Source organism: Myxine glutinosa, chromosome 2, assembly GCF_964187855.1.
Source record: "Myxine glutinosa chromosome 2, kmMyxGlut1.1, whole genome shotgun sequence".
In the NCBI taxonomy this organism is placed as follows: Eukaryota; Metazoa; Chordata; class Myxini; order Myxiniformes; family Myxinidae; genus Myxine; species Myxine glutinosa.
In genome coordinates, this window is record NC_136262.1 from 32,559,878 (window position 1) to 32,585,009 (window position 25,132).

Consider the following 25,132-nt stretch of genomic DNA (forward strand, 5'->3'; position numbering starts at 1 on the left):
CAAGCCAGACATTCCTTATCAACAATTATTTCATTGGAGTGGTTGCTCGAGTGCTTAAGCCATTTGTCGAGCACTCCACAAACCTTTAGCTCTTCCATAAGCCTCGTCTGTGCAAAAAAAAAAAAAAAAAACCTTGGCAACTGAGCACACCTCTGCAATTGCTGGGATGTGTTCAGTCACCAAGATTTGGCCACCTTCTCATGGAATTTCTTTGTGTCAAGGTGCAAAAACGCAATGAACCATGGGAATTCGTCCAATTTTTTGCAGTGGAGTCTAAAGCAACCTTGGCTGAGCGAGTGTGAATATAACATGGAGGGAGTTCTCTTACTCGTGATACAATTGAAGGTTCTAAAGCATCACTCATAATACCCTCTCCCACCACAACCAGGAGCATTGCTACGATGCCGAGGCAAACATAAATATGTTTGGCAAAACTAACCTGTTAATTTTGTGTGTATTTTATTAACTTAACTTGGTGAAACATTGAATAGAGTCTGATGTGTTGATGCATTCATGTTTTTTGGGAGGGGGTGATGTTTTGGGCCAAAATATTTTTTGTCTAAATCCTAAACCAGGGTCCCCCCAAAGAAAATCTTAATCCACCTCTGCTCCCCAGTGCCCCCTAACACCTCGCTCAGTGCCTCCCAGACTCCCCGCAGATCCTCCTACCCCTCACGTCGCAGCACCTTTCCACCTACCCACAAAGAACAACTGCAGCCGCTCCACTTCCCCCAGGCCCTGCAACGCCTCCCCACCTCTGCAACACAACAGGAAAACCTCCCAAGTGTTTCTCTACAGCGCTCCTGCAGTGGAGTGTCAGCTTTGTTAATTCTGCTAGAATGCAATGAAACATGAGACCAATTAAAGAAAATCACCTATTTTCATTACCAATACCTGAGCCACTAATCATATCAGTCATGAAACTTCATCGACCAGAAGGAACTAAGTTCTTGGTTCTGTGTTCTGAATATACATAAAGGTAAGAGTTGAAATTACGGAACAGCAAATTCGCAAAAATGGCCAAAATTCCAAAAACGTGCTTTTTGACCCCAAACGCCGTGTTCAAAGTGCTGTACAAAAAATACTGCAGGATCGTCGAAGTAATAACAGGTCATTAAAGATTCGGCAACTATTGAGCTACAACATATCCAAAATTTGAGTATTTTTTTAAATCATGGTCACAAAAATCGATTTCTCGCTACCTTTTACCATTGTGGAACCACGCCTTTGTCTAAACTCCAAGCAGATGGAAGGTGACGAGTGGATACATTTTATGGTGGACAGAGGAGAAAGAGGATATGCAGGAGAAGCATAACTGGTTTTTCAGACATGTGTACTGATGCTATCCGGTCCAGTTACAGAATCAGTCGAGCGTTGCCAGAGACTTAGTTACCCACCTTCTCATGTGCAAAAGGCTAGGAGCAGTTGGGGGCACCTACATCAGGTGCTTACAGAGAATGAGGGTTTTGGGCACAAGATTTGGAAGTAAACAATCAATTGAGGCTTTCGGCCTTTTCACGAGCAGTCAGTTGTGGTGACATTTGAAGTGAGTGAAGGAATTTGGGAGAGGAAGAAGCACACTACACACGACAGAGACAGACAAAACTAGTTTGGTACTGGTAGGGTCTCAACCTTAGTAGTGATCAAAACCAAAGCCATAAACAGGCTGATCAATGTCGTGAGTGAGATACGATGTCCGCTGAGTAAGTCTCGTCCCCGGATTAATGTGTGAGCAAAAAGGAAATAAAAATGGCCAAATTCCAGCCTTTTTGGTAACTCTATGATAGAAGGTGGACGGAGGTTATGTTTTGTCCCCTGTCTTTGTCTGATGTCCGTCTGTCTGTCTGTCTGCGAGGATGATATCTCAAACAGTAATTGACAGATTCGGACAAAAGTTGGTGGACAGGTTGGGTGTATGTCACAGACGAATTGATTACATTTTGGTGAAGACCCGGATGAGGATACGAGAATTTTATAATACTTTTACAGTGATTCTTCATCATTGAGGGATGGGGCCAAAAACGATACATAGCAGGATACCTCAGTTACAGATGGATTGGGATGAACTTTGGTGGACAGGTGAGGTATGTGACAAGGATGAATTGATTCCATTTTGGTGAATATCCGGATCAGATAATTTTTGGATTTTTACCTCTGTCCCCTAATTTGGACAGAGGCTGTTTTCACCCGTCTGTTTGTCTGTCTGTCTGTCTGGTCTGAGCAGGATATCACAAAGTTATGGAATCAGACTAAATTTGATAAACAGGTAGGGTGTGTGACAAGGATGAATTGATTGGATTTCGGTGAATATCTGCATCTGGATACGATCATCTTTTTTAATTTTGCATCATTGAGAGATGGGGCCGATTATATTATCACGATATCGTAAAAGGTTGTGGATGCATCTGACAAAACCTGAGGGATGAGTTGGGCAGGTGACAAGAATGAGCCGATTAGATTTGGGTTTCAAGGTCCAAATGCGGATCTGTCCCATCAGTGAGATACAAAATGTAAACACTCCAGCGTGGCTCAGGTATGCGCTCTACCAAGTGCTGTTCTGGTTACCTCCACAACTGAGAGGATCAAGGTTATGTTCTCCCCTGTGCCTGTTTGTTACCTGAGAAACTCAGATTTTTCATAAATACTGGTGGGTCGCGTGCGTTATTCTGTCTGTCTGTCTGTTTGTCTGCAGGTCAATCGTCTACAGGTCATACTTTCAAACATTAAACGGTAGAGTAGGTCATAAGAAAGAGCGTATTTATTTTGAGGTCAAAAGGTCAACATAGGCCAAAGGTCAAAAACTTTGTCGAATTCCTAAAACTATCAATTTTCATCCGATTGAGTTGAAATTTGAACAGGATTTGCATATCAGGTGACGAAATTAAACCTACAATTATTTTTTAGGCCAACATCGGTGAAAAGATCAACCGAGGGACGGCACACACCTTGATTTATCACCGTACCTGTGAAACACCAGGCGGGCAGTTTATAGCTGGGTCTTGATTCAAACCCAGGCTAGACAGGTTATAGGTGAGGGTGCGGCGGGATGTCCAGTTTAATGTCCACCTGAGGGACGGCACACACATTGGTTAATCACCTTACCTGCAGCAGACATGTACACCCCTCGGCTGGTCATTCTGTGAATGATTAAGGAATATGTAATAAAGTTTGTTATATTCATATTTGATTGGTACACCTGTTTCCTCTGGGAGCGGCAGCATCGGTCTTTCCTCCTTGGGATATATAGACTATAGTAGATCTTGGGTCGGACCTCAACACCATCAGGTGTGTTTATTTACCAAGTTTCTTGTGGAGTTCTCCCCACGTGGTTTAAACATTCGAGCAAGCACTCCATTAAAAACTGATAAGGAACGGCTGGCTTGGTAAGCGCTACCTAGCTGCTTGGTACCTGAACATTTTCCTCTCTTTTAGTTTCGTGTTCAACAGCATTAGCGACTTTTTCAAAAGGTAAAATGTCCGAGTTCGACCTTCACCTTCCTAAATGAAGAATATTTTTGTTTTCTCTCGACGTTAATTGCGAAAAGGAAAAGATAAACCAGTTATAGTTACAATGATAATTTACTATTTGTATAAAAGGTGAAAAAACGTGATCATTATTCGTTATAAATTACACACAAACACCTGAGCAGAGTTACCAAACATGGAGGTAACAAAATGTGCACGGAAGTTTCCCTGAGGCTGAAATCTGTTGTGAATGTAATGACGTTTTGTGTGTGAACCTCGCCCACATTCGGTGGTCTGCTGAAATGCCGCCAAACACCTCTCCTCTGTCACCATTTTTTTCTCGGTTCATTTATTTAATTACAATTCTCAGGTGATCCTCTCTCCAATCTCTTCACGTGAACCGAATTTCAAAATTTAAAGGACGGATTTGAGCTGAGCAGTTGTTACGAATGTTAGAAAGGTGTTTATTTGATAAAGTATGAATGAATGAATGAATGAACGTTTTAAGGCCATTTTCCCCGCTGGAGAGGGGGGTAGCCTTGCTCCTGTTTGAGGCAATGTTTTTATGGCCGGATGCCCTTCCTGACGTTAACCTTTGGTCGCCTCTTGCAATGCGCAGGGATACGGTGTACCTATTCTAAGCCGGGGTACACACCGGGATCATTCATCCCAGCAAGCTGGTACTCAATTAGCCGACCTCGGAAGGATGACAGGCTGAGTCAACCCCCCTGGCGTTGATTCAGCGATCGATCGGGATTCGAACTCAGGATCCTAGGATCCCAAGCCGGCACCCGAACCGCTAAGCCAACACCAGGCTTATTTGATAGAGTATAAATACAATATATATTAAACTGTCTCCGGACAGTTTATGATCAAGACCGAGTTCTGTCATTTTCCAAGATGGAGATTAAAACCCAAGCTTGTTCTTAGAAATGGAGCCGCGTACCTGTTCGACTTGTTACCCTTTATCACGTACCTGTTCGATTCGCTACCCTTCATCACGTACCTGTTCGACTTGTTACCCTTTATCACGTACCTGTTCGATTCGCTACCCTTCATCACGTACCTGTTCGACTCGCTACCCTTTATCACGTACGTGTTCGACTTGTTCCCCTTTATCACGTACCTGTTCGATTCGCTACCCTTCATCACGTACCTGTTCGACTCGCTACCCTTCATCACGTACCTGTTCGACTCGCTGCCCTTCATCATGTACCTGTTCGACTCTCTCCCGTTTATCATTGTTCACATTGGAATCCTCACATTCCTTCATACTCCAAAAAATATGAATTACCGTCCGTGGGATTCTCAACCGACACAATCAACAATTAATCACGATTTGTACAACACCTGGTAATAAAGGTGGACATAATCCAGAGTTAAACATGAGATGATCTCATGTAAATTGTTATAAACTCCATCACAGGTTTCCTATTCATGTAATAAATTACCTTTTATAGATCGTGATACAACAAGACCCGACGAAAAGCTCCGTGAATTGTCGATCACGGTCCGAACACGTGTACAGCACACCTAGTTGTACTTGTAACGGACCGAGAAATAATCACGAATCGTGACGAAGTCACCCAACAGCAAAATCCCGCCCCCTCGCATCTTCAGCAACAAAGTCCAGGCCCGACACCGCTCATAGAACTCACAAAGGAAAGCACCTATAGGGAAATTGAGCCCAAACGGTTATCTCGAGAACCACGTAACTGCGGAAGCTCAAACCGGGCTTGAAACGTGCGCATCCGAATATTATACAACATATTTGTTTTTCGGTTCGATTCGGCCAAAGAATAGCAGAGATAATTGCAATTAAGTGAGCCGTGACGTCACGGAACGCGCCGCCGGTAATTATATGATAATTTATGATAATCTATGCAGCACGACATGGTCCTCACGTCACACAAGGCGCCTTTGCGGCGCAAAACAAAACATTTCCCTGTCGCCATTACTATCGTTTTGAGCGCACGGTTCAGCCCTTCAAGAAAAAGTTTATTTTGTAAAATCCTGGATAACAACGAATACATCTTGGATAACACACTGGACTTTCTCTGTCTCACCGAAACCTGGCAACAACCTCTGGACTACTACACACTTAACCTCACCACACCCAATGGATATTCCTACGTCAATAAACCACGCTCGGAGGGCCGAGGTGGTGGAATTGCCGTTATCCACCGTCAAGACATCAGGACCAACCTCATCTCCATCTCATCTGCTCCATCATTTGAACACCTGGCTTTAAAACTCTCTGGTCGCACGCAGTCAGTCATGGCTGTCGTCTACCGCCCTCCCAAACCACACCCATCATTCCTGTCTGACTGCTCATACTTTCTGAGCCAGCTATGTTCCCTCTCCCCCTCAATCCTCCTCCTTGGTGATTTCAATATCCACATGGACTCCACTGACTCCACAATAACCACTGACTTCACTGATTTACTCACCTGCTTTAACCTCACTCAACATGTCGACTTTCCTACCCATATCCGTGGTCACATTTTGGACCTTGTCTGCTCCACTGGATTAAATTTGCACCATCTCTATGGCTCCGACCTCACCCTCTCTGACCACTTAGCCATCACTCTGACCATCAACATCCCCGCCCCAACACCAAGGCATTATCGCACAATCAACTTCCGTAAGCTAAACGCTCTTTCACCTACCTCATTCTCATCCACCCTCTCTGAAAAAATGTCCACTTCTCCCTTCATTGACCTCCACACCCCTTCCGACCTCACTGACTACTACAACCACACTCTCTCCTCCTGCCTTGACCAGCTTGCGCCTGTAAAAACCAAAACAGTTTCTTTCACCCATTCTGCTCCCTGGTTTACCCCTGAACTCCACCTGATGAAAACTCGTGCTCGCCAACTTGAAAGACTCCGCAATAAAACGGGTCTCACAGTTCACTCCCAAGCCTACAAGGACCACCTACAACACTACAAAGATGCCCTCTCCCGCGCCCGCTCTGCCTACTACTCTCAAATTATCCACTCTGGCTCCGGAAACCCAAAAGCACTCTTCTCGACAATAAACAAACTCCTCCGCCCCCTGAATACCACCACCCAGTCATTCACAGTAGACAACTGCATCTCCTTCCTCTCTTTCTTCCAACGCAAAATTGACAACATCTACAACAGCTTGACCACCGCCGCACCCGCTCCCCCTCCAACCACCTGCCCCCCCCTTGTCCTGCCATCCCCTGTCTCGGTTCTCCCCAATCTCCCCTACTGACCTCTCTGAACTCCTCATAGGAATGAAAACTGCCACCTGCACTCTTGACCCCATCCCCTCCAGCTTTGTCAAAGCCTCCCTCCCTGCTCTCTCTCCACTTATCATTGCAACAATAAATTCCTCCCTGTCTACAGGCATCGTCCCACCTTCCCTCAAAATTGCTGCTGTTACCCCCATTCTAAAAAAACCTGGTCTAAACCCTGACACCCTAAACAACTTCAGACCCATCTCCAACCGACCCTTTCTGTCAAAAGTTTTGGAACGCGCTGTAGCCACTCAACTCAAACATCATCTCTCTGCCAATAACCTGTATGAAACATTCCAATCCGGATTCCGGTCCAACCACAGTACTGAAACTGCTCTCCTCAAAATCACCAACGATCTTCTCCTCTCCTCTGACGCTGGCAACCTCAACATTCTCGTCCTCCTCGACCTCAGCGCTGCCTTTGACACCATCGATCACACTATCCTCCTCACCCGACTTGAATCCACCTTTAACGTTACCGGCACTGCCCTCTCTTGGATTAAATCATACCTCTCTGACAGATGCCAGTTCATCTCCATCAATAACTGCAAATCCCCCACTGCTCCCCTCCCCCAAGGTGTCCCCCAAGGTTCAGTTCTTGGCCCCCTCCTCTTCATCCTTTACCTGTCCCCGCTCGGTCACTTAATCCGCCGTCATGGTCTCCAATTCCACTGCTTCGCCGATGACATCCAGCTTTTCATCTCCACCAAGTCCGTCTCCACCGACACCCACTCTATCCTGACAAACTGCATCACTGAAATAAAATCCTGGCTTCAAATCAACTTCCTCAAGCTTAACTGTGATAAATCTGAAATAATCATCATTGGCCCAAAAACGCTCACAAAATCCACCCATAACTTTGCCCTCAACATCGACGGTATCCCAGTATCCACCTCCCCTCACATCCGGAATCTTGGCGTCATCTTTGACCAAACCCTTTCCTTCGACAAATACACTAAACAGATCACAAAGTCAGCCTTCTTTCACCTGAAAAACATTGCCCGTCTCCGCTCATCCCTCTCCTCCACGGCTGCAGAAACCCTCATCCACGCCTTCATCACCTCCCGTCTGGACTACTGCAATAGCCTCCTCTATGGTTCACCCTCAAAAATCACCAATAAACTCCAATACATTCAGAACTCCGCTGCCCGTCTACTCACCCATTCCCGGACCCGTGACCACATCACCCCCGTCCTTTACAAGCTTCACTGGCTCCCCATCCCCCAGATAATCCAGTACAAAATCCTCCTCTTGACATACAAAGCCCTCCATAACCTGGCCCCATCCTACCTGGCTGACCTCCTCTCCAGACACACTCCCACCCGCAACCTCCGCTCTGCTGGTACCAACCTCCTGACCCCCTCCATCCGGACCAAATTCAGATCCTGGGGGGACAGGGCCTTCTCCATCGCTGCTCCCACCCTCTGGAACTCACTACCTCACACCATCAGAGACTCCTCCTCACTCACCACATTCAAAACATCACTAAAGACCCACCTGTTCAACACTGCATTCAACATTCAACCCACAGCATTTAACCCCTGACTATCTCTTCTCCTTCTCCCTCCTTTTGCTTTAAATATTTCCCTATTGATTCTTGTCTTTTTGCAATTGTTGTTTTCATGTATTGTTATGCATTATGTTTGCCACTCTGTCAAAGCGCCTTTGGGCTTCTGGAAAAGCGCTATACAAAATAAATGAATTATTATTATTATTATTAAAAATCGAGCCACGCGTTCAAAAGATATGACCGGTTTTGTTCGCCGGCACGTCGGCGCTCGAATCGAATCGAGATAAAACGAACACGGTCGTTGTCGGGTCCGTCTGAGACAACCACCGCGCCTAGAACGCTGGGACCGGTCTCGTTGGATAGGCCTGGATCAGATCTCGAAACGCTGGAAGCTGCACCTCTCTGTGATAATCTTGTGGACCATGACAAGAGATCGTGCGACACCATCGCAACGGCTTCCAGCACTTCCGCATTCGACCATTTCGTGAACACCGTACGCCCCGCCCATCAAAGCGCGTACGTAAGATTACGTAAGCGTGCACACGTGACCTTGCGCTCCAGCGCGACCATTTGCGCATGCGCGGATTTTCAGCTTTCAGGTGCTTCAAGTTCAAGTTCAGCGTTCAAGTTCAAGTGCTTCGGCAAACGACTGTCGCACCACCTGCGCATGCGCAGGGTTGCCGGGATTGACGCATTAGAATGTTTGGTGCTGTGCGAGAAGGAAATGGCTGTCATGGTCACAAGTGGTCTCGAAATTTGCGCATTTAAATGCCCTACACGATGCCGTTTATTTCGTCAAAATCCATCCAGCGGATCTGAAGTTATATGAAGAAATTCATTTACGTCGTGACGTCATCACGCGATTGTCGAATACAGACGTCTTTTCGGAAATTAAATAAAGATGGAAATGAATCATGTCCGCGATCTGCGCATGCGCGGTTTTCTCAGCCGCTTTTCAGTGGCATCGCAGTGCAGCCCATCTGCGCATGCGCCAGCTATTGAAAATTGGGTCGCCACGGCAAAATCCAAGATGGCCGCCAACATGTATGTCTGAACCTTGCAACCTGCATATCTTGAAAAATAAGCGAAGTAGAAACTTCTAACTTGGTGTGTGCGTGTATCTAGGCACAAGGAAGAACGCTATCGAAAATTGGGTCGCCACGTCAAAATCCAAGATGGCCGCCACCATATATATATCTGACCTTGCAACCTGCATATCTTGAAAAATAAGCGAAGTAGCAACTTCTAATTTGGTGTGTGGGTGTATCTAGGCACACGGAAGAAAGCTATCGAAAATTGGGTCGCCATGTCAAAATCCAAGATGGCCGCCACCATATATATATATCTGACCTTGCAACCTGCATATCTTGAGAAATAAGCGAAGTAGCAACTTCTAATTTGGTGTGTGGGTGTACCTAGGCACAAGGAACAACGCTGTCGAAAATTGGGTCGCCACGTCAAAATCCAAGATGGCCGCCACCATATATATATGTCTGAACATTGTGAGTGGAATATCTTGAAAAATAGGCAAAGCACCAACTTCTAATTCGGTGCGTGGGTGTACCGAGGCATAAGGAAGAAGGCTATCGTAAATTGGGTCGCCACGTCAAAATCCAAGATGGCCGCCACCATATCTATGTCTGAACCTCGTGAGCGGAATATCTTGAAAAATAAGCAAAGAACCAACTTCTAATTTGGTGCGTGGGTGTATCTAGGCATGAGGAAGAACGCTGTTGAAAATTGGGTCGCCACGTCAAATCCAAGATGGCCGCCACCATATATACGTCTGAACATCGTGAGCGGATTATCTCGAAAGATAAGCAAAGTACCGACTTCTAATTTGGTGCGTGGGTGTATCTCGGCATAAGGAAGAACGCCGTTGAAAATCGGGTCGCCACGTCAACTCCAAGATGGCCGCCACCATATATACGTCTGAACCTCGTGAGCGGAATATCTCGAAAAATAAGCAAAGTACCGACTTCTAATTCGGTGCGTGGGTGTATCTCGGCATAAGGAAGAACGCCGTCGTAAATCGGGTCGCCACGTCAAAACCCAAGACGGCCGCTGCCACGTACGTCTGAACCTCGTGAGCGAAATATCATATCGTAGCGAACCCTTCGAAAAAAAAACCGACTTTTCCACTTTCGGGTCTCCGTCCGAAGCCACGCTCCTGCCTTTATGGCCCGGAGGTTTCACCGGAGGGCGTAAAGGCAGGCACAGGGAAAAGCAAAGGCGCGCATGTTTTTGGCGGGGCGACCACGCGCCGCACCACGCCTCGCACCACGAGCACGCACCGGCGGACCTCTCCGGCGCCGCACCCCACGAGACCCGCGCTCGCCCCGGCTCGGCGCAGAAGAGCACGGACCCTCAGTCCGGGCGTCGGTGAATGCGCGGCCTCGAGCCCCCACGTGTTTTTGTCCCCTAATACAATAAGCTAACGACACCCTCGGTGACCACGAGGTCGAGTCCCTACTATCATCGATGGTCGAAATGAATGTTTTTGAGATTCCAAGTTTAAAAAAAAGAAATGTTTTTCAGCGACACATCCATACGTACGCGATGGAAGCACATCGATTTTTGTGATCCCGCACAAAAACCAGCACGTACGTCATGCCATAAATAACGTATAACGAGGAAGGGACCAACACACACCGTGCCACACCACGTAACACTGGCAGGGGCATTTTATTGTTTATCGCATCATACGCTGCATCCATAAATATGTACCCATCGCAAGTTCGTTTTGTGGAATCGAAGCACGTATACGCACACATAACGACGTTCCATCCACGGTCTATCGCATGATACCACACCATATACCATAGGTCTTTTTAAAAGCACATTAGCCTTTCGTGTGGAGTGGAGAATTTTTTTTTTTTAAATAACAAAACAGCATTTCGGGTTCACTAAATCTAACTACTTTTTTAACGTTTCCATTTTCAGCACACACACACCACAAGCACAAGCCAAGCACAATCGTCTTTAGCGTCCCTCACAAGGACCAAGCCCTATGTTCCATTTTTTGTCACGCGCGTCGGCGGGCACCCACCCGGTTTTCCACACGGGCACACGTGGGCACGCGTCGAGTGTCTTTTGTGACACACACCCCCGGGGCCTGTCGCCCCCATTAGGACTCCCCCCAGGAGTGATTTCAGGCCCTTTCCTGGGCCCACACACACCCCTAACCTTTCCATACGTTGGGTGTCGTGTCTTCTGGATACCTGGATATCATTGGATGGTGACTCCTGTCGCGCAGGTGCCAAGCACAGGAAGCCAGAAACCACACCCAGCATTTCCTCCGGACCAATCACGTGAAACCCCTCCCTCCGTCCACCAAAGGCGCAAAGCGGCTAAGCTGAGTCATTTTAAGCAGGAATGAAAAAACACTTGTACAGCATACCTGGACATTCCTGTACCTGTACCTGCCGCGAAATGGGGGAGACAGAGAAACCGAGAGTAAGCGGCAGCTCTCGGGAGGGCGTGGGTGGGAGGAGCTCAGGGATCCACGACGCCAGAGGCTACAGCTCTATCAAATGAGTGTTGAATGAACATACATGTTGATGTTGAATTTGGTTGTTCCTACGTTTTTCAACCACAAAGCACATGATCGGTGACATTTCGTGGGTCAGGGATGCAAAAAAAACCAACAACCTCTGCGTTATTGGGCAAATTTCTTGACAATTCGAACAGTTAAAAGCTTGACACATCAACATCTTGAACATTAGAATAACTTGTGATGAAACACAGGCTTACACATCCTCAATCGAGTTGTACACCCATGACGTCACGCAAATAGACGGAAGCACGTCATGTGCATAAATGAAGTGAAAATCTCGTAAGGAAATCTTGGAGATCTCGCGAGATCTCGGAGACGGTGGGAGGGATTTTCGAAGCTCCACACGGTCTCCACGTTTTTCGAAGTTAAGTCTGTTCACAATTGTATTTTGTCGAAACTGTATTTATCTTTCGGTGTGTGAAGTTATTGTGTGCAACTTTGGTCGTTTCTCGGTGTTTATCTTTCATAAATTGATCGTCTGTTTGCCGCGTCGCGAACGATTTGAAATCGAAGTTAAGTGATTGTTCCCATTTGTATTTTCGTTAAAACTGTATTTATTTATGGTGTTGTACGTATATTGTGTCCCGACGAAGATTTTTCGGTGCAAATCTTTCATACCTGTATTGAAAATCGTATTAATTCGTGTCGTGTCTTGAGGCCTTGTACAGTGTACACTGTACAACCTTGAGGCTTTGTTTTTCTCTCAGCGGTCCGTCGTTTGTGATCCAATAACTTTCGTTCTCTGTATTCCCAGTCTTTTCACCCATAGCCTACTTCCTTGTGTAAATCTCAACTCAAAAAAAACAAACAAAAAAAAAAACATTTCCTTCTCTGTTCTCATTCGTTTATTCATTCTTATTCGTTCGTTCGTTCTTCGACCACGTGTTTCTCCCCCATTTCCCCAGATAGTTTTCACTGTTATTAACCTTCAATGTTTACACTTTCCCCTCAAGTTATGTATTCCGTCATATATTATAACACCTTTTTCTTCTTCTTTAAAAGGCTGCTTTCGACTTGCTCACCAAATCAATTCATCCCAAAAAAAATATCCATCTCCTATAGTGCCTTTTTTCTACATTCCCTAAACTCTCCTGCACTCCATCCTCCATCCAGCGTCCTTAAACGTATTTTTAACTCGAAGGTCACAAGAAACCCATTTTGCAATAAATGTTCGTTTCCCATAAATCGTACACTTTCTAAAATCCAATCTCACCCCTCCCCTCCAAATCTTCCCCATAACCCCTCCCCTCCAAATCTTCCCCATCACCCCTCCCCTCCAAATCTTCCCCATCACCCATCCCTTTCAAATCTCCCCCCTTGCCCCCTCCCTCCTAAACTACCCCCTCACCCCTCCCCGCCAAGACGCCCCCTCGCCCCTCCCCTCCTAGACTCCTGCCTCACCCCTCCCCTCCAAATCTCCCCCATATCCCATCCCTTTCAAATCCCTCCCCTTGTCCCTTCCCTCCCAAACTCCCCCCTCACCCCTCCCCTTCAAATCTCCCCACCCTCATTGCTTCTCAATTTCCCCCCTCTCACTCCCCCTCCTCAAAGCATCCTCCCTGCTTCTTCCCCCTTCCAACTCTCACCTCCATCTCCCCCAACCTTCTGCCTCGCTCTTCCCCCTCCTCAAATAACACCTCATTGTGCCTCACCCAATCACCATCAAACCTTTTGTCCACCCCATCCTTCCCTTTCTCCGAGCTATTCTGAAATCTCTGACACACCTTCAACAGCTCTCCCTACCTCTTCCACCTCTTCCACATCTTACCCTACCCCTCCTCCCCCCTGTTCTGTATCTGATGCTCCCCCTTCCTCTTCATTAACGGTATGGACCTCAAACATCCGGGGCCTTCGTTCAAACTTAACTGATCTCTCCATACAGGTTGCTTCTGTCAAACCAGACGTGATCTGCTTAACAGAAACTTTCCTCCTTTATGATGTCTCTGATTCCTTAGTATCTCTCCCGGGCTACTCCCTCCTCCGGTATGATAGACCTGAGCCTCGTCCTGGAGGCGGGGTTGCTATCTTTATCAAAAACTCTCTTCCTCACTCGCCCTGCACTGCACTCTCTCCACCTCACCCCCAGGAATACCTCTGGCTACGGCTTCCCCTTCGCTCCCACCTCTTGTTCATATGTGTGTTGTACCGTCCACCAAACAGTGATGACTCCATCTACATCTCGCTGTCTGATAATATGGACCAACTTCTATCTACTCATCCCAACTCTCTCTTCCTCATATGTGGTGATTTCAACTGTCATCATGCCAGTTGGCTGGGTGTGGGTACCTCTCTCACCAGCCATGGCTCCTCAGCAAAGGACTTCTGCGACTCACTGGGACAGACACAATCTGTCAATTTCCCGACCCGGATCTCAGTCAACGGAACATCTTCTCTTCTGGACTTGGTTATGACTAACTTCCCTGAAAATGTCTGCTGCTCTTCTTCTGCTCCAATCGGATCATCTGATCATGTCCTTGTTAAAGTGGACATCTCTCTGACCATCCTCAGGGAGCCTGCTCAGCGTCGACGAGTCTGGCATTTCACTCAGGCCAACTGGCACGGTCTTCAAGCAGCCATCAATCATCTGGACTGGTCTCCCATCTCTACCACCTCTGACATCAACTCATCCTGGGAATTCTTCCAAAGTAAATTGCTCTCTCTCATGCACAGATTTATCCCATCTCGTCTTCAGTTGTCATACCCTTCCTCCCGTCCATGGTACACGGAATCTTGTGGTGAGGCTGTTGCCCAGAAACAACTTGCCTTCGTCTCCTGGAAAGCAAATCCAACGGAAGGAAATCTCATTTCCTTTCACAAAGCTCGAAACAAGTGTGTGTCCACCCTCAGGAGAGCCAGGAAACAATATCTCTCCGTTCTCAAGACCGAACTCTCTTATCTGTCTCCCTCTTCCAAATCCTGGTGGCGTCTGGTCAAATCCGTTTCTGGTGTTTGTTCCCCCTCCATCCCCTCCCTTACCTCAAATGGCTACACAGCTGACTCCGCATGTGAAAAAGCTGAATGCCTCAACTCTGTGTTTGCTCTAAATCTTGTGTCCCAAACCCATCCCTCTATGTACCCACCATACCCAGTCGTACCCTGCTGCTCCTGGACTCCGTGTCCTTTCCTCCTGACAAGGTGGAAAAGTTTCTGTCAACCCTCGAGTCTGATTCTGCAACTGGACCCGACGGCATCAGCCCACGGGTCCTAAAATCCTGCTCTGCTGCTCTATCTCACCCTCTCTCTGTTCTCTTCACCCTCTCTTTTGCTCAAGGTCAACTGCCATCTGCTTGGAAATCAGCCAACATCACCGCTTTGCACAAAAAAGGTGCAAAAACAGATCCTAGCAACTACAGACCAATCAGCCTTCTCCCAATTATCAGCAAAGTCATGGAATCCATCATTGCTTCGGATATGAAATCTTTCCTCTTCTCCAATGGCTTGATCTCTGATCATCAATTTGTTTTCAGACCAGGTCACTCTACTCTGGACATGCTGCTTCTGCTGGCTCAACAATGGATGGAGGTCCTCAATGCCAAACAGGAAATTAGAGCTGTCTCCCTCGACATATCACGTGCCTTCGACACGGTCTGGCACCCCACTCTGCTCACCAAACTCTCCTCCTTTGGTATCCATGGAAATCTCCACGCATGGCTGGCGGACTTCCTCTCTAGTCGTCGTCAACGTGTGGCCCTGAATGGGTTTCTCTCATCTCCTCTTCCTGTTCAGGCTGGAGTTCCCCAAGGCAGTGTTCTGGGCCCCGTGCTTTTTCTGGTCTTCATCAATGATCTCTCTGACTCTCTTGAAAATCCTCTCTATCTCTTTGCTGATGACTCCACTCTCTGCCGCTCCATTCCTCTTCCCTCAGATCGGCAGTCTGCAGCCTCCTCACTCTCTGAAGACTTGGACAAAATCACAGACTGGTCAAACAAGTGGAACATGTCTTTCAATCCTGACAAATCTCACACTCTTACTATGTCTCTCCGAAAAGATCGACTGGACAACCCTCCCATCTACTTTCTCAACAATCCTCTCCAAGAAGTTCTGTCGCTCAAGCTTTTGGGTCTCACTATCTGCCATGATCTTTCTTGGCAAAACCACATTTCCAAGCTGGCCTCCAAAGCCAGTCGCCGACTGGGCATCCTCCGTCGTGCGAAGTCCTTCCTCGGCACACCTGAGCTCCTCACCACATACAAGGCTTTCATCCGCAGCTCAATGGAATACTGTTCTCCCCTATGGGCCGGTGCTCCTGCCTCACACCTAGCTCGGCTTCACGCTGTTGAAACCAAAGCTTTCAGAATTATTGGAATCTCCCGCGATGAAGCTATCTCTGAGGGCCTTTCACTCACTCACCGCAGGCAGGTAGGTGGTCTTTCTGTCTTCTACCGACTCCTCTCCGGCCTTGCACCCCCAGCTCTCTCTGTGCTCTGTCCCCCAAATATTCCTACAGGTCGCACAAGATCTGCCAGCAACCCTCTGATGGTTAAACTGTCGAAATCTCGGCTCTCCGCTCACCTTAACTCTTTCATTCCTCTTTTCTCCCGCCTCTGGAACAAACTCCCTCACTCCCTTCAATCCCACTCCTCCCTCCAGGTCTTTAAAACAGCTGTTCACCACCATCTCTTATCTTCCCCCATCCAAAACCTTGATCTTTTCTACCCCCGCTAATTCACCCCAGATCCACCTTGTTTGAAATTCCAACTTCTTTCCTGGAAGTCCTGGCAGTGTCCATATGTTTTAAATACCTCTCCCACCACCCCCTTCCCATGCCCCCCCCCCCCAAAGCCCTCGCCCTCTCTCAGATCTCTCGATGTCTCCATGTCTCTCGGTCCCTGCTCTCAAATGTTGTGTTTGTGTCCTTCCCCCTCTCTCCCCATCTTGTCTACCGCTCCCGATGTTATATGTTTTATGTGTCGGTTTGTCTTTCTGTGTGATTAATGTTCGCTCTTTCACGAGCCTCGATCTTGTATACAAAACAAAAGGAAAAAAAAAAAAAAAAAAAAAAAAAAAAAAAACTGATGATATGTTATTTTCTAACTCATTTCAAGGTCAGTAACCTTCGTTTTGACATTTCCAGGCCTGTTTCTGTTGTCGTCTGTCCTTTGTCATTGAATACCGCTCGCTCGTGAACCATCGTCGTCTCCTGACTTGTTTATTTATTCATTGTACATATGGGAAGATTAATTCCGTGTTTTTACATCACATTACATATCAGTTTATGGGAAAGTAGGTCATAGGTATCCTGTAATATCCCGGTGTGTAAGAAATACTGTGGTAACCTTTATCTACACATGGGCTAAGAACTCTGGATCTAGAATCTAAACATAGACCAGACATTATCGAGGTTGTTTTATGGCCTCAACCACTTCTTGGGGAAGTTTATTCTGGTGATTTACAGAGAAAAAACAAAATATCTTAAAAGGTGATTGATCCGCCATGAAGAGAAGAGCAGCTGACGTTTCAGGCCATACCTGCTTTGTCGGAGAGCAATACCTGAAACGTCACCTTCTCTTCTCTCCGTGGTGGATCAATCACCATTTAAAGTATTTTATTTCCCTGATATTTCATACTTAGTTTTGTTTGAGCTTATACTTTGAGTAATTAAGTGTAAATGTAAACGGAGTAGAATAGTTTACCTGGGTCACAAACACGGCATTCCTTGCCCATTGTCATGTTCCTTTGCTCGTCCATGTGTTTTCCCCCATTTCACAAGCGAAGCACAAATAATTACTTCCAGGATTGCGACATGACTTAAACATATATGTTCCTGTGAAGTATAAAACAAGTTGGATCAATGGAAAAATTTCAGGAACAAATACCTGTTCGACTTGCTGCCGTTGTTATGCTCACTGGGTTTATTTTGTTCAATAATATTGTGCAAGGATTGCTCAATAAGGAAGATACACTCGAAGTGTATCTCAGATGACTGCTGGGTCGGCTGGGGAACCAGAATAGCTCCTTTTTCTTTTCTTACAATTTTATTTTTGTTCTTCTGTTAAAAGACCTTCCTTATCTACCTTCTTTCCCTCTTCGAGGTCTCTACATAATCGCATGGGTGAAAACGGAGTGCGTGGCTTGAAAAAGAAGGGGCGGAGAGTGAGGAAGAAGAGGCGTGTGGCCAAAGAGAAAGGCAGGCTTGCCGGCGAGAGGAAAAGGCAAGAATGAGTGTCCGCTTTTGCAATGAGGAATGCGGCCTGTGAGGGCCTGTGGAGAAGTTCAGTGATTCCTCCCGAGGGCTGCCAATTGGGGGCACCATCTTCGTGGGAAGGACCGGTGCGGAACTGGTGAGGTAGAAGGCCTATGGCGGCATGGTACATGTGGCGTCGGATAGCAAAACGGAAGAACGCAGAAGCATGTAGTGCTCGGCAAGTGTCGTCTTCACCAATCTGAGGCAAGATGCTGATTCCTGGTGTTGGAACAGTTGTGCTGATCGATTAGTTCGTGGAGGATGAGGACACGACCCGAGAGAGAGGGGGTAAGGTGGGGGAAGTGCCATCTTTGGAGCCTGCAGCTGAGACAAGACCGCTGGGAGTAATCTCAAACAGACTTAAATTCCCTTCTGCCTCATTCTCTTTCCATTACTATCTTTTTTTCTCCTTTATAACCTGGCAAATATTATTTTGTTATTTTGCTTCCCTTTCCCCCCTCCTTGGGATTAGATAGGGATATCTGTTGGAGCGTTTGATTGTCGTGTTTGTCTTGTGCCAGCACTTGTCTGTCCTTATTTAATTACTTATTTCTTTACCTCCACATGTCCGTATAATTTTCCTATTGTTTTTTTGTATTGCTTGGTCATATATGCTGTGTTTTGGTTTATCCTGAGTGAAGGATCTGCATTCATTTTTGAACTTGCATTGCATTGGTGGATTGCCGTACATTTGCATTCTGTGTATCCAAGAGTGGGGGGTTGCAAGGTTGTGTTAGCATTCGGATAATTTCGCTCGGTCATATCTGGTTGCTTAAACAGCAAGACCCACAAACGAGGAACGTATTGACCTCCCGAATACGTCAATTAGGACCTCCAGAGCAATAGGCTGTGCACTGAGCTCTTTACCCAATGGCCAAGTCATAACATAGTTTATCATGTACCTGTTTGACTCGCTGCTGTTATCATGTACCTGTTCGACTCGCTACCATTTATCATGTACCTGTTCGAATCGCTACCGTTTATTATGTACCTGTTCGACTCGCTACCGTTTATCATGTACCTGTTTGACTCGCTACCGTTTTATCACGTACCTGTTCGACTCGCTACCGTTTATCATGTACCTGTTCGACTCGCTACCGTTTATCATGTACCTGTTTGACTCGCTACCGTTTGTCATGTACCTGTTCGACTCGCTACCGTTTATCATGTACCTGTTCGACTCGCTACCGTTTATCATGTACCTGTTCGACTCGCTACCGTTTATCATGTACCTGTTCAACTCGCTACCGTTTATCATGTACCTGTTTGACTCGCTACCGTTTATCATGTACCTGTTCGACTCGCTACCGTTTATCATGTACCTGTTCAACTCGCTACCGTTTATCATGTACCTGTTTGACTCAATACACTTTATTATTCTTCACATTCGAATCTTTACATCACTTAATACTCCATTAAACAGGGATTACCGTCTGTGGGATTTTCAATCAACACGACCACTCATTAATCATGTCTTGTACAACACCTGGTAATAAAGGTGGACATATCGTTAATTTTCATCTGAATGACTTGAAATTTGAAGAGCATTTGCATATCAGATCACTGAATTCAACCACCAATTATTTTTGAGGTCAACATAGGCCAAAGGCCAACAACCTATTTAAGGGATTTCGCAAGTATCATGCTGTCCACGACACGTTTATTGTTTTCTTGTTTGTTTGTATTCTTGTTTGTTTGTTTTCTTGTTTGTTTGATGGCACGACATATTTCTTGGTTTGAACAACATATGGCCATCGTTGGATTGCGGGCCATGGGTAAGTCACGGGCAAATCACCAAAGGTAAGCCTCCCCTGGTTTGTGATCACTTTGAGATCACAGATATCGAGTTCTCCTTGCACCTCTTAATAATCCCGTCTTCTGTTATTCCGTTGTATGGCCTTGTCACCCCAAAAGACGAGAGGATGACAACACCACCATCAACTCCACCACCACGACAACTGAACTCAGCAGGTATCCAAAGACAATGCAACATCCCCATGCAACGATTTTTATCTCAATATTCGAACAACACAAACATTCAGCAGAGATGTTCATTTAATCACCCCTGGGGAAGGGGTCCATTAGAGAAAGGTCAAACAGATTTATTTATTTTTCAAATAAAATTTTCACAACCATCAAATATTTTTGCCACAACAATGCTGCACAAACATTGCTATTGTGTGAAATGTGTAATTTTTAGGCGGTGAGGCCGCTACAATATTTGTCTATGTCCGTCCGTCAATAATGAAGAAGACGAACCTCTATTGTCCACCATCTTTAATTCCAAAGGGTTCTAAAGGGTGATTATAAAATATTATAAAGGGTAATTTCAGAGGGTTCTAAATGGTAATTCTGGAGGGTTCTAAAGGGTACTTTGAATAGGTTTCGTTCGTTTCTCGACTTCGACTATTTCATATTCAACATGGCAAACTGAACCACTTCCTTCGACAATGGTGGGATCTTTATTATAAGGGATGCAGATGTCAAGTTGGATTGTGAACTGGAACAATGGAATCAAGTAAGAAAGTCCAAATGTTAGTAATTTAATAGATTAATAGGGTAATCCATTTGTAGCCTACAGCATGCAGGTTGGTATCTTTGCTGCAGTGATGTGGATGTGTGGAGGCCTTTTCCTCTTTAGGTTTGACAATGTCCCCCTGCAGGCAAGGAAATTGCCCCTGGCTGCGCAGGCGAGGTAGTGCCCCCTGTGGGTTGGGCAAGTGCTCCCTGCAGGTGAGGGAAGTGCTCCCTGCAGGTGAGGAAAGTTCCCCCTGCAGGTTAGGCAAGTACCCCATTGCAGGCTAGACAGTGCCCCCTGTAGGTTGGGAAAGTGCCCCCATGTCGGTTAGACAATACCCCTCCCACCCCCCACTGTCGGTTGTGCAGGTGCCCCCTGCAGGTTAGACAATGCCCCCTTGTAGGTGAGGAAAGTGCCCCTGCCGGGAGTGCAGGTGAGGAAAGTACTCCCTGCAGGTGAGGAAAGTACTCCCTGCAGGTGAGCAAAGTGCTCCCTGCAGGTGAAGAAAGTGTTCCCTGGATGCACAGGTTGGAAAGTGTCCCTACAGGTTATGTAATGCCTCCCTGCAGGTGAAGAAAGCGCCCCCTGCAGGTTAGCTCCGTGCAGGTGATGAAAGTGCCCCTGCAGGTTAGCTCCGTGCAGGTGAGGAAAGTGCCCCCTGCAGGTTTGGCAAGTACCCTGTTGCAGGTTTGGCAAGTACCCTGTTGCAGGTTCGGCAGTGCCCTTTGTTGGTTACGCAAGTGCTCCCTTGAAGGTTAGAGCAGGCATTTTGAATTGTTCATTGCTGGGGATTTCACACCTCGTCTTCACCAAAGGCATTGTGGGATATGTAACATCCATTAACTAATGCCAGCAGATGGGAGACCAAGCCAAACGTCCCTCCGAGGGAAGACGCACTTTGTGATTCAAAGTCCATCCCTGGAAAGCACCAATTCAAAAGTTTATTGTTGGGTCGGGAATCAAAATCAGACGAAATAGCTCAAGGAAAAGTCAGGGTGCTGCCTCTGCAGGTTGCTGTCCGACATGAATAGGGTATTATGGTTCATGTGTTCAGATGGCATCACCATGGAGATTGAACAATGTTTCTCCTTTCGGAAGAAGGCTGCAGTTCACATGGTATAATATTTCATAAAATACACCTTCCCGGCTGCTAATGAACCATCTTGGATCATTTCCCCAAGGAGCACGAATTTTCAGCCCAGTAGTGAAGTTCGCTGTAGTACCGATCAGCCCACGGCCTGGAACAGCGACCCATTAGGCCCGACACGACCTCAAACTGTTCCCCGGGGATGAGTCCAAGCTCGGGGACATCCACCGGCCCTGAACCGATCACGGCTCCTGGTACGCATAGGCGCCTCGAAGCCTGTGCTGTTGGTGGTGGTTTTGGTGGTGCCACGGCCAGGTAACCGAAGAAGCGCTTCACGTTGCTGGCAGCGAGGGCACGCGCGTGGTGCTCCGAGGTGTGGTCGAACAGAGACCTCTCGTGCGCGCGGTACTGGTGTCGGTAAACATCCTGCAGGTAACCACGTGGGGACCTGCAGGCTGTGTGGTTCGTTTGGTGGTTAAGGGGTCACATGGTGTTTATAACTATTACATACCAAAAACATACCTGCTCGTAAACATCTGTTTGAAATTATAGTAGGAAGTGTTTCATAAAATCAGCGCAATTACCGTAAGAACGTCATGATAACTGTTAAATTGAGTAAACATCAGGAGTGTCCCAACACCAATCAGCTACTTATCGCTCGCCAAGCCAACCGTTCCTTATCAACCCTTTTATTGGGGTGCTTGCTTGAATGCTTAAGCTACTTGGCGAACGCTCTACTAGCTGATTGGTGATGGCGCACACCCCTGACCTTTCATTCTGATTGCACAGAATTATTGAATAATCGATAATAATAAAAGGGTGTGTGTGTGTGTGTGTGTGTGTGTGTGTGTGTGTGTGTGTGTGTGTGTGTGTGTGTGTGTGTGTCCTCCTTAACTCCAAAACCATCAAACCTAGTGGCATGAAAGACACATGAAAGCCCGCTTGGAGTTTGCAAAAAAGCACCTAAAGGAGTCTCAGACTGTGAGAAACAAGATTCTGTGGGCTTTCATGTGTCTTTCACTGAGGAGAGGCTTCCGTCTGGCCACTCTGCCATAAAGCCCAGATCGGTGGAATGTTGCAGTGATGGTTGTCCTTCTGGAAGTTTCTCCCATCTCCACACCGGATCTCCGGAGCTCAGCCAGAGTGACCATCGGGTTATTGGTCACCTCTCTTACCAAGGCCCTTCTCCCCCGATTGCTCAGTTTGGCCGGGCGGCCAGCTCTAGGAAGAGTCCTGGTTGTTCCAAACTTCTTCCATTTAAGAATTATGGACGCCACTGTGCTCTTGGGAACCTTCAATGCAGCAGAATTTTTTTTGTAGGCTTCCCCAGATCTGTGCCTCGACACAATCCTGTCTCTGAGCTCTGCAGGCAGTTCCTTCGACCTCATGGCTTGGTTTTTGCTCTGATATGCAGTCAGCTGTGAGACCTTATATAGACAGGTGTGTACCTTTCCAAATCATGTCCAGTCAATTGAATTTACCACAGATGGACTCCAATCAAGGTGTAGAAACATCTCAAAGATGATCAAGAGAAATGGGAGGCACCTGAGATAAATTTCAAGTGTCACAGCGGAGGGTAGGAATACTTATGTAAATGTGATATTTCAGTTTTTTCTTTTTAATAAATTTGCAAAACTTTCTAAAATCCTGTTTTCTCTTTGTCATTATGGGGAATCGAGTGTAGATTGATGAGGGGAAAAATGAATTTAAACAATTTCACCATAAGGCTGCAACATAACAAAATGTGAAAAAAGTGAAGGGGTCTGAATACTTTCTGAATGCACTGTAAATACATCGAGATTGGCTCGTATGCATCCAACGTGCATGCCACCCTACACAGTTCTATTTCCATGATGGAATTCCATCACCTACCCCCACAAACGTAACAATACTTTATGGACATACTCACATTCTAATTGTACATACTTTATGGAAGTACTCACATCATAATTCTACAAACTTTATAGAAGTACTCACATTCTAATTCTACATACTTTATAGAAGTACTCACATTCTAATTCTACATACTTTATAGACGTACTCACATTCTAATTGTACATACTTTATAGACGTACTCACATTCTAATTGTACATACTTTATAGAAGTACTCACATTCTAATTCTACATACTTTATAGAAGTACTCACATTCTAATTCTACATACTTTATAGACGTACTCACATTCTAATTCTACATACTTTATAGACGTACTCACATTCTAATTGTACATACTTTATAGAAGTACTCACATTCTAATTCTACATACTTTATAGAAGTACTCACATTCTAATTCTACATACTTTATAGAAGTACTCACATTCTAATTCTACATACTTTATAGAAGTACTCACATTCTAATTCTACATACTTTATAGACATACTCACATTCTAATTGTACATACTTTATAGACGTACTCACATTCTAATTCTGCATACTTTATAGACGTACTCACATCATAATTGTACATACTTTATAGACGTACTCACATTCTAATTCTACATACTTTATAGACGTACTCACGTTCTAAATCTACATACTTTATAGAAGTACTCACATCATAATTGTACATAATTTATAGACGTACTCACATTCTAATTCAACATACTTTATAGATACTACTCACATTCTAATTCTACATACTTTATAGACGTACTGACATTCTAATTCTACATACTTTATAGACATACTCACATTCTAATTGTACATACTTTATAGACGTACTCACATTCTAATTCTACATACTTTATAGACGTACTCACATCATAATTGTACATACTTTATAGACGTACTCACATTCTAATTCTGCATACTTTATAGAAGTACTCACATCATAATTGTACATACTTTATAGACGTACTCACATTCTAATTCTACATACTTTATAGACATACTCACGTTCTAATTCTACATACTTTATAGAAGTACTCACATCATAATTGTACATACTTTATAGACGTACTCACATTCTAATTCTACATACTTTATAGATACTACTCACATTCTAATTCTACATACTTTATAGACGTACTGACATTCTAATTCTACATACTTTATAGATGTACTCACATTCTAATTCTACATACTTTATAGATACTACTCACATTCTAATTCTACATACTTTATAGACGTACTCACATTCTAATTCTACATACTTTATAGAAGTACTCACATCATAATTGTACATACTTTATAGACGTACTCACATTCTAATTCTACATACTTTATAGACGTACTCACATTCTAATTCTATATACTTTATAGACGTACTCACATCATAATTGTACATACTTTATAGACACTCACATCATAATTGTACATACTTTATAGACACTCACATTATAATTGTACATACTTTATAGACACTCACATTATAATTGTACATACTTTATAGACGTACTCACATTCTAATTCTACATACTTTATAGACACTCACATCATAATTGTACATACTTTATAGACACTCACATTATAATTGTACATACTTTATAGACACTCACATTATAATTGTACATACTTTATAGACACTCACATTATAATTGTACATAC

The 25,132-nt window shown here is 45.3% G+C and overlaps 1 protein-coding gene across 9 annotated transcripts in view; it reads right to left on the minus strand.

Moving 5' to 3' along the window:
- The window catches only part of LOC137421903 (CD27 antigen), a 172,731-nt gene that overhangs the window by 28,466 nt on the left and 119,133 nt on the right, over positions 1 to 25,132 (minus strand). Inside the window, exons 1-2 of one of the 9 annotated variants that reach the window (XM_078773165.1) lie at positions 4,917 to 5,007; positions 2,964 to 3,066 (exon numbers count right to left, since the gene is read on the minus strand). The exons of 7 other annotated variants lie outside the window; for them this stretch is intronic. The gene's annotated coding sequence lies outside the window, so the exon portion shown is untranslated. Of the gene's footprint in view, positions 1 to 2,963; positions 3,067 to 4,916; positions 5,008 to 25,132 lie in introns of those variants that run through there. One more of the 9 variants, XM_078773157.1, reaches the window with a different exon arrangement.